This window comes from Equus caballus, chromosome 25 (genome assembly GCF_041296265.1).
Source record: "Equus caballus isolate H_3958 breed thoroughbred chromosome 25, TB-T2T, whole genome shotgun sequence".
Lineage (NCBI taxonomy): Eukaryota > Metazoa > Chordata > Mammalia > Perissodactyla > Equidae > Equus > Equus caballus.
In genome coordinates this window covers 13,693,858-13,703,369 of record NC_091708.1, presented here as the reverse complement: position 1 = coordinate 13,703,369, position 9,512 = coordinate 13,693,858, and the positions used below count along the sequence as shown (strand labels likewise).

At 48.3% G+C, this 9,512-nt stretch overlaps 1 long non-coding RNA gene across 2 annotated transcripts; it reads left to right on the top strand.

Annotated features, from left to right (window-relative positions):
• On the top strand, positions 1-7,873 carry LOC138920768 (uncharacterized). 2 transcript variants are annotated; one of them, XR_011432536.1, is made up of 3 exons: positions 1-145; positions 6,843-6,901; positions 7,430-7,873. It is a non-coding gene; the product is annotated as an uncharacterized lncRNA (long non-coding RNA). The 2 variants fall into 2 exon arrangements; XR_011432537.1 differs by having other exon boundaries at positions 7,165-7,715.
• Positions 7,874-9,512: the final 1,639 nt, after the last annotated feature.

Below are 9,512 nucleotides of genomic sequence, written 5' to 3'. Positions count from 1 at the left end.
GTGATGTCAGCAGTAGATTTCCCAAACATGTGGCGTCAAGTGAAGAGGGAGAGAAGCTGAGAACGACAGAGACGTGGAGGCAGGAGTGGGGATGCATCTGACCCAGAGGATTCTGTGAGCTGAGAAACGATAGAAAGTGAAGGAGGTGAGTCTTGGGCATCCTCAGTGCGTTTCAACAGATGTCTCTCTGAGGACCTACTACCTGCCAGGCCCTGGCGGGCGCTAAAGAGCAAACAGAGAAGGATGGACGCAGCCTGGTGGAGAGGCCACCCTGAGCGTCAGCAGGGATGGTGCGAGGCTGGCTGTGCCCAGTGCCCTGCAGGAGGTGGAGGCCAAGGGCTGAGTGTTCAGGAGACAGAGGAGTCATCTCCTTGGAGGGACGACCAGGGCTGGCCCCACGGAGAAAGTGGAATTTCCAGGTGGAGGGTTTTGCGTGTACAAAGGCACAAAGTTGGGATGTTTGAGCTAGTAGGGAGCTGGAAGTGGCCAGTACGAAAGTGGATCTGATCATCAGATGAGGGATGCTAGTCCTGCTCTCTGTGTTGGGTCAATCCCCCGAACACACATATGCAGAGAGATTTTAAAATTAAAGCAAGCCCTGGTAACACTCTGGTTAAGTGAGTTAGGGAGGCAATGACCCCTGAATGAGTGAGATTTCTCCCAACGTAGTTCAAGTTATCTTCATGGGTTGGGAGACAAATAAATGCCTAGAATAGCCACAGAACATTAATTTCTCACTGATCATACTCTCATTTTCATGAACATTAAAAATATAGACTTTTGGCAAGAAGTAATTTTCATAAAAATAGAGAAAAGCGCTATTTGGAAGAGTGTGGCATCTCTTCTCACATCCCTTTGATCTCCTGCCATCATGGAGGGAGGGAGGCCTGTCTGGTGTCACAGTCGGGGATAGGGTAACAGGGCGGAAGGCCCCGGAGGCCTTCAGACCCAGGTGAGAACCCCAGTTTTGCCCCTTTCTCGTTATAAATTGCTAAGAACAGGGTCAGACACATGCTAAGTGCTCGATACGTTTGTTAAAATTGCTCATGGTCATCAGCCATCCCATTTTAAAAAGAGGAAGCTACTGGGGGGCTTTGGGGAAAAGAAGAAGAAGAAGAAAAAAACAATAAGATTGGTAACAGACGTTAGCTGAGGTGCCAATCAAAAAAAAGAGGAAGCTGAAGCCAAAGGGCTTCCCAAGGGCCAGCATGTTGGGAACGGGACGCTGTTCCCGTGTCTCTGCCCCTCCACCGTGTGCCCCACCTCCCTTCCTGGCCCCTAGAGGTTGTGCTGTCACATGCCGGGGTGCTGACATGAGGAAGATTGAACTGCAGGCCCTATGACTCCCTTCTGGGTTGTTCCTTGAGGACCTCCGAGGTGACGGTAAGTCAAACGACCCCCTTGGAGACTCATACCCGGCGTAAGGTGATGTCTGGAGACGAACATCCAGCCACAGGGGACCTCGCCAAAAGAAACGGCAAAGAAGACAACATGAGGCATTGGGTACCCACTTCTGAGCAAGGGAACCAAAACAATATGAGAAGCTAGAAAATCGACAGTTCGCTAACCGTGAAGCCGTGGTGTGGTGGAAAAGACTGGCCCTGGGTCCAGAATTACAGCCCAAAGCTTGCCACTTTTGCTCTGCTGTCTTGGGCAAATCATTTCAACCTCTCTAAGACCCCATTTTCTCTTCTGTAAAATGGGCACAAGAAGGCCTCACAGAATTGTTAATGAGATAATCAATGAGCTGATATATGTAAAGGGCATGGCGCAAGAGATTGCATTGAACAGGTGTTTGGGGGCCCCGCCCTAAAGCCGTGTCCGTGTCTTCCTCTGCAGAGGGCATCTGTTGCTCCCCCAGATTCTCTAACGGGTCCCTAACTCTCCCCAAATAAGTTTGTTTTTTAGAGACATAAGGGTTATATTTTGTTTCTGTTACAAAATTAAATCTGATATTGAAAAACATCCAATCATAGATAAAAGGAAAATTGAAACAGCAGAAGCAATAGTAAACGATAGAAACCACAAGTTGTGTGGTTTTTTTTTTTTTCATCTTTTTGTTGTTTTGTTGTTGGATTTTTTTTAATGAACTGAGTCATCCTCTGGCTAAACTTCCTAAAATCAAAATACAAGAGGGAGAAAAATAGAACCAAAAGCAATAACAAAACAAAGAGCAAAGTGATACAGGAAACTTTTTCTCTCTAATAAAAGGAATACATGCGCATGGTAGGAAAAGTTCCCACAGTCCCGAAGGATATAGGCTGAGAAATAAATCTGTTTGCACCCCTCCATTACTCCCACCCCTGGTCCTCTTAGCCAGAGGTCACGGCTCTTAGAGCAAGAAACTTTTTATTTGTTGTTTTCACACTGCAAGTGATTGTTTTCATCTTTTGAAAGAGAATGGAATTTAGAAAATTCCCAGAGGCATCTAATTTGCTAAAAGATAATGAACATTGTATAAAAGAATTAAGTGCTTTCCAAGATCCTGACAAAATAAAGATATCAATCAAAGAAGCTCCCCAAGGAAGTCCAGATGGCCGTGCAATTGAACTTTATCATGCTCATCGGCCTGGCAAGCTCCGTGTCCTTGAAACACCCAAGAAAACCATCCAACAGAAAGCAACACCTGGTATATATAGTGAGTTCTTTATCAAACAGACCAAAATCTGGAAAAGATTCCGTAAAATTGTTACCTTGTTCAGGGTCCCTAATGAACACAGGGGCCACTTCCTTCCACACCAAGTCTTTCAACCTAGACTCAGATCCACCCAAGGTCAGGGGGTATCCGCCCACTTGTGCTCGTATCACTTGGCGCAATATCACGAGAAGACAGTTCCATTAATCATATAAAGTGGGTCATGCCAAAGCCTCTAACAATGTGTGTTGTATTTCTAAATTTAAGAAGCATGTAAAAAGCAATAGAATATGCTGGATCTTACTAAAATCACCTATGAAATTTGAATGGCTGGAATATTAAGAAACGGGCAAAGAATAAAATATCGCTGAAGTCAGATGCCAGCCTCTCTAGAGTGTCCTTTGTTGTTTAATAGAATATAGAGCTGGATGGGGGGAGGGGTAGAGGGATAAGAGGGTTGATTAAAAAAAGCAAATGAGAAGACTCGCTGTTCTTATTCAAAGAGGGAGGCTTGGGATAAGATTGGGGGCAGAGCATGTCCTGTGTCCTTTGTAGTGTGCTCCTGAAAACCAGGCATAAATCAGATCCTTGGAAAGCAAACCATGTTTACCTGATAGGAAGAATGTTGCAATTGAAGCTTGCTTTGCTGATCCAGCATTCGGCATTAAATTAATCCTTTGTACCTTTCTCCCCCCAAGCTATGCCAGCTGCAGGGAAGCGAGACCTCTGGGGCTGACTCCAGCCCTCCCCTACTGTCACCTGCTCTCAGCACCCCTGGAGGAAAGGGTAATCCCCTCCTCCTTGTGAGGAGGCTCCTGAAGAGCCACACTGAGAGGGCTTCCCTGTGCCACCTCCTTGCCCCACTGTAGAACACGTGCAGAAGGTGTCCAGGTAATAAGGAATAATACACACCTATTCATTCAACAAACACATATTGTGTGCTCACACATGGAAAGGACTCAGAGGTGTAGGGACCTGACCATACAATGCAGTGTGTCGCCAAGAGTCTTTCGAGAACATGCTGAGATAAAAAATGAAGTATTTCACTAAATCTAACACAGCTTTATTAGTATTATTATTTTTTTTTTGGTGAGGAAGATTTGCTGTGAGCTAACACCTATTGCCAATTTTTTTGGGTTTTTTTGGCTTGAGGAAGATTAGCTCTGAGCTAACATCTGCACCAATCTTCCTCTGTTTTGTATGTGGGATGCTTCCACAGTATGTCCGCACCAGGGATCCAAACTCGTAAACCTGGGCAGCTGAAGCAGAGCACACGGAACTTTAACCACTCAGCCATGGGGCCGGCCCCTAAGACAGCATTATTTTATATATCACTGAGAAAGAAAAAAAAATACTACCAAATATAAGATACCATCAATGATAAGGTGCATCCTGACTCCAGAGATGAATACAAATGTGTGTCTTAGCAGGGGTGAACCGTGGTAATTAGCTTTTAAAGAAGTGATAAGCGACATCTCTCAGCATGAGCCAAGCCTTCCTATGGGAGCTGAGAGAAGGTAGCAATTATTTCTGCTGGAGTGACTGGAGGAGACGTCCCAAGGGGAGGTGACATTTGATCTGGGTCTTGAAGGGGTTTGCCAGTGGGAGAAAGAGTAGGAAGAACATCCCAGGTTGAAGGAACGGCATGGGCAAAGGTATGGAGGCAGAAAAGGGCAGGATGTTTATGGACTGGCTAAGATGTTCTCAGTGTTTAGAACATAGAAGGGGTGGGGAGGGAGAGCTGGTTGCTGAGGCTGGAGCCATCGAAGGCAGATTATAAGTAGCCTATATTCCTGGTGTTGGGAGTTTGGACCCCATAGACAACAGGGAGCTATAGAGTGTTTTGAGTGGGGAGAGGCTTGATTAGAGCTAAGCCCTGGAAAGGTTAATCTGACAGGGTAGATGAAGGACGGGTCAGAGAAGAGTAAGACCAGAGGCAGGGATACAACCAGCCAGGGTGGAGATGTGGCGAGAAGACCAAGGGGCTGCACACGGCTCCATGTGAGGAAGTCAGATTGTAAAAGGCTGAGGGAACCATCCAGCTATAAGAACAGAAGGTCTGTAGCCACACACAACAATCCGGATGCATCTCACAAACATAGTGTTGAGTGAGAGAAGCCAGACACAAAAGGGGGCAGACGGTGATTCCATTTATATCGAGACCAAGAAAAGGCAAAACCAATCTACAGTGTGAGCCGTGAGGATGGTGGTTACCTCAACGGAGGGTAGTGACTGGCAGGGACCCAACGGGGGCTTGGAGGGGCCAGTAATGTTCTGGTTCTCGGTGCTGTCTACATGAGGGTGTTCACTTCATGGAAATTCATTGAGCTGTGCATTACGGTTTGTGCAATTTTCTGTATGTATGTTACAGCTCAATATCGGTAGTCCCTTTCCCCTAAAATTAGGGCCATGGAGAGAAACTGGAAATAGGGGTCTAGAATGTAGGGACCTGCTGGAACACGCAGGCACTCTATGCCAGAACGAGTCACGGGCCAGTCCAGAGGCTCCGTAGGCTGCGCTTGGAGCAAGCACGTGTGGGTCATGGAGAAAACATAGAATTTTCTCACCTCTGGGCCTGTGACAGAGACGCACTAGATGTTCTAGTGGAGAGTGACCAGCAAACAGAAATAGTGAGCATAATTAAGAGGAAAATGAGAGATGGAGAGAATCTCAGAGGGGACCTAGATGCTTTCGATGCGCCCACGTCTCCAGGTCCGTGAAGCATCTGTGAGGGCAGGGTGGGAAACTGGGTGGGCTCCAGAGAGAGCATCTAAGGATCTCCGGGAGGTGAGTGAAAGGAAGGGCTGGGTGGTGGGGGATGCAGCGGAGTTGTGATATTCTGAGACACTAACAGGGTGACTTCAGCAAAAGGGGATTTGGGTGTTGACCCTCAGCAACACTGGAGAAGAACTGATTATACAAATGATGTCTCATCACACGGAGAAGAGAGGAGTGGTCCCTCGGAGTGGGTGTGGGTTCACCAAGAACCAGCCCAGCCACCGCCGCCTGTATTTGTAGAGTTACTAGTCTGGCAGGTCAGAGAAATGAAGGAGACAGTGTGCATCGGGGTTTCAGCAAGGGCTCAGGCAAGGGTTCTCATGATATTTTGGAGTGCAAGATGGAGAACTGTGGGCTGCAGGATTTGGAAGTTGGAGGAATTTTCAGTGGATTTGGTCACAGGTCCAGAGGGGGCAGCTGACCCCCAGCGTGGGCAGTCACAAAACAGTGTCTTTGGGACTCTCCTATTTAGCATTTTGACCAATGCTTCCAGTTAGGAAAGAAAATCAGATTGTCTAATAACAATGGCACTAACTGAGAGAGACGGTGAATATGAGAGAAAAGAGATCCAAGATGCGGGATGCCCTCAACAGGCTGGAACCTCGGACGTACCCACGTACAGAATGCTGCAATCCTGTACATAGGCCCCGAATTAAACTGCTGATAAAGAGGATCAGAGAGATCTGGCTTGCTGTTCGTTTGAAACAGCACAACAACTCCACAGAAATGAAAACTTGGGCTCCGGGAGAATCACAAGCTTCCTATGAGCCGAAGAGGTGATGTGGCTGCTGGCAAAACGCAGGTAACTCTGGACGGCAAGGACAGCGGGGACAGAGGCCCGAGCACAGGGGGTGGCCCTGCTGTTCTACGTGCTGCTTGGCCCGTGTGGAGGGTTTGTGGTCCGTTCTGGATATCACCTTTGAAGAGAGCCAGGAGCTGACTCAGGCCTTGAGGCCAGGGAAGGCGGAGGAATCTGAGGACACGTCTCCTGAGGAAGAGAAGGCTTGCTTGGGAGCGGGAGTGGGGAGGGGCTGCTGTGGGCGAGGGGAGCACCAAGGACTCCAGCAGAAGATCGGGATCCAGAGGGAAAGTCAGAGGACGGCTGGCTTCCGTGGAGCCTGAGAGATAAGGTACAAAACCCCCAGCGATCGAATAATGGAGCGGGAGCCTCAGGAAGCACTGATCTTGTCACCTCTGGTGGTATATTTATTATTATTATCATTATTATTATCATTATTGGTTGCATGCCCAATAGGTGCCTAGTACTGTGTTAAGTACTTTATAGACATTATCTTAATAAGGGAGTGAAATACATGAGAAATGCTTGAAACAGTGCCATGAGCACGTGTGAGTGCTCAATACTTATTAGCTGTTGTGATGATTATTCAATCACCTTGTGAACGAGAAATCGTTTATTCCCACTTCACAGAGGAGGAAGCTGAAGCGCAGGAGGGTGAGGATGACCTCAAGTTGCACCACTAATAATTGGTAAGCCAGAATTTGAACCCAAGACTCCCTGACCCCAAAACGCAACCACTGTCCCTACGGTTTGGCGAGTGGCTGGACCGGAGACTTCCCCATCTAAGGCCCAGTTCCTGAACTGTGTCTCTTGTCTATCTACCATCCCCTTTGTAAAAGGTCTCATGTTTTTGAAACCTCTAAGTGAGAGGGGCTTTGGGCCCCTTTGTCAGTCTGTGTCCTTCTGGAGGCGGTTCAGTTAGGAGCTAGATGTCCCGCCTGTGTCTGCTCAGGACCTGTCCAGCCGACGCGGAGCCAGGTGACTCCCCACCCTTCCACTGTCGTCAGACCATACGAGGAGCACGGACAGACGAGGAGGCTCCGGGCTCTGCTGCCCACGCCGGGCTGGGCATGGACTCCGGAAGGGTCTAGTCACAGACGCTTTCCCTGATAACCTAGAAGGAGAGCTAGCTTCATCTGATTCGGCGGGGGACCCTGGCCAAGTCACTTGACCTGTTTCTGGTGTTGACCCTCAGCAGCATTCTTCACCTCTTGCAGACTGTTTCCTCCTCGGTCGAAGAGCATCTCCAAGGAGAAGCGTGTGGAGTCGAGGCACGTGCAGGAGTCGGAGGTCAGCCAGACTGGGCTTGGGCCCCGTGGCTGCCCCTGCTGAGGACCACATGAGGCACGTCATTTAATCCGTCTGGCCCTCAGTCTCATAATTTGCAAAACTGGGACTCTAACATCTATTTTTCAGGCAGTCTGAAGACGAAGATGATGCATACTAAGGTGTCTGGCACAGAGTAAGTAGGTGTTTAATAAATGGTAGCTATTATTATTACTCGAACTGTGTCACCAGACCACATTTGATGCCTGAAACCCAATTTTACGGTTTAAAAAACATGCCTTGTGAAAAGGAAAAGCAACTTAGATTCATTCAGCTAATCTTTTTTGGAACCATCATTCATAACTTTTCCATTAAAAAAACGAAATGAAAACAAACAATGTACTTTAAAAAAACCAGCTGAGCCACTTGGTTGAAAGAAACATTTCAATGTAAACATGAGTAGGAAATACATGGGAGATGTTTGCAAAGGTGGCTTATGGTATTTTTTTTAAAGGAAAAAGTGAAAGACCTTCCTGATGTTGGGGATTAGAGTGGAGGCAGGCATGGATGACAGGTCAGGCTGGGAACAGGAGTTGGAAACTGGACCCAGTGCCTGGGAGGAGGCAGCTGCAGGAGGGCTGACGTGAGCTGCTGGCACCAGTGTGGCGAGGGGTGTCCAGCCCAATATGGAAGGAGGTCAGATGGCGGAGGAGGCCTGGTTAGCCTCCCAGTGTCGGGATCCTGCTCAAAGGGATGGGTGTCCTGCTGGCAGGCAGCCAGATGAACCATGGAGCCCCCAGAATCCCCAGAAAGTGAATGGACGTCATCTTTCCAGGCAGCCCCAACCTCTAAGCTAGGGTTTGGAGACTGGCTTCTGGTTCTTGTGTGTAGGGAGAAGGCGGGGGAGATGGGACCTGCTAAGAAGGCAGGAAGTGGGGAAAAGATGAGAATTCAAGCCATACAGACCTGGGCTGACATTCGTGTTTTATCGCCTTTTTGGGGTGTGACCCTGAGCACCTTGCTTTCTAAAGTCTCTGCTTCTATGTCTCTTGTAAGGTAGATGAGCCCATGGGAGTCCGTGTTTACCGCAGTCCTGAGCTTGGCATCTGCCAAGGCATTTTATTCCCGTTAATAATAAGAAGAACAATTATTAAGCGAGCCACTTCTCACCACCTCCCCTCCTTGCACCCGGGTTCTTGGCACCGTACGTGGCTTATTGTAACACCCTCCTCACCCGTCTCCCTGCTCCCACCCTTCCCCCCACCAGTGGTTCATCATTTGGCAGCCAGAGTGATCCTGTTAAAATAGATCCAATCATGTCATTGCCTCACCCATCACCCTCCAGTGGTCCCCCACTTCGTCACGGGCAAGCCCAAGTCCTCACAATGCCTGAGTCCCATCTGATCCCACCCACCTGTGACCTTGAATCCTACTGCTTTTCCACCTTCTCACTCCACTCCAGCCACAATGGCTTCCTGACTGTCCCTTGAACATGCCAGACACACTCCTGTCTTGGAGCCTCCGCCCTTGCCGTTCCTCCACCTGGAACACTATTTGCATGTCTTGCTTACTTACCTCCTTAAGCCTTTGCTGAAAACTCATCTCAGTGTGTCCTTCTGTGACCTCCCTATTTCGAATTGCAGCCCCACCCTGTCCATCTCCATCCTCCTTAGCCCTTTTCCTAAACTGACATACTAAAATATCTTCTTCTTCTTATTTCTGTTTATTGTCTCTCTTGCTCTGCTAGACTGTCAATTTTATGAGAGCAGGGGTTTTAGTTTGGCTTGTTTATCTCTGCATCCTCAGCTCCTAGGACACTGCCCAGCACACAGTAGATGCTGCAAAACATTGGTTGAAGGAATGAATGATTATTATAACCAAGAGGCTAGACTCCAGCTCTAGAGGAACAGAAACTCAAGGCTGGTGACCGAGGCAGGAACCCAGTCCCAGGAAGCAAGCCAGGGATCCAGTTACCCAAACTGGAACACAGGCCAGGGTAGGATATGGGAAGCAGAGGGCTGCCCAGGCGTCAGA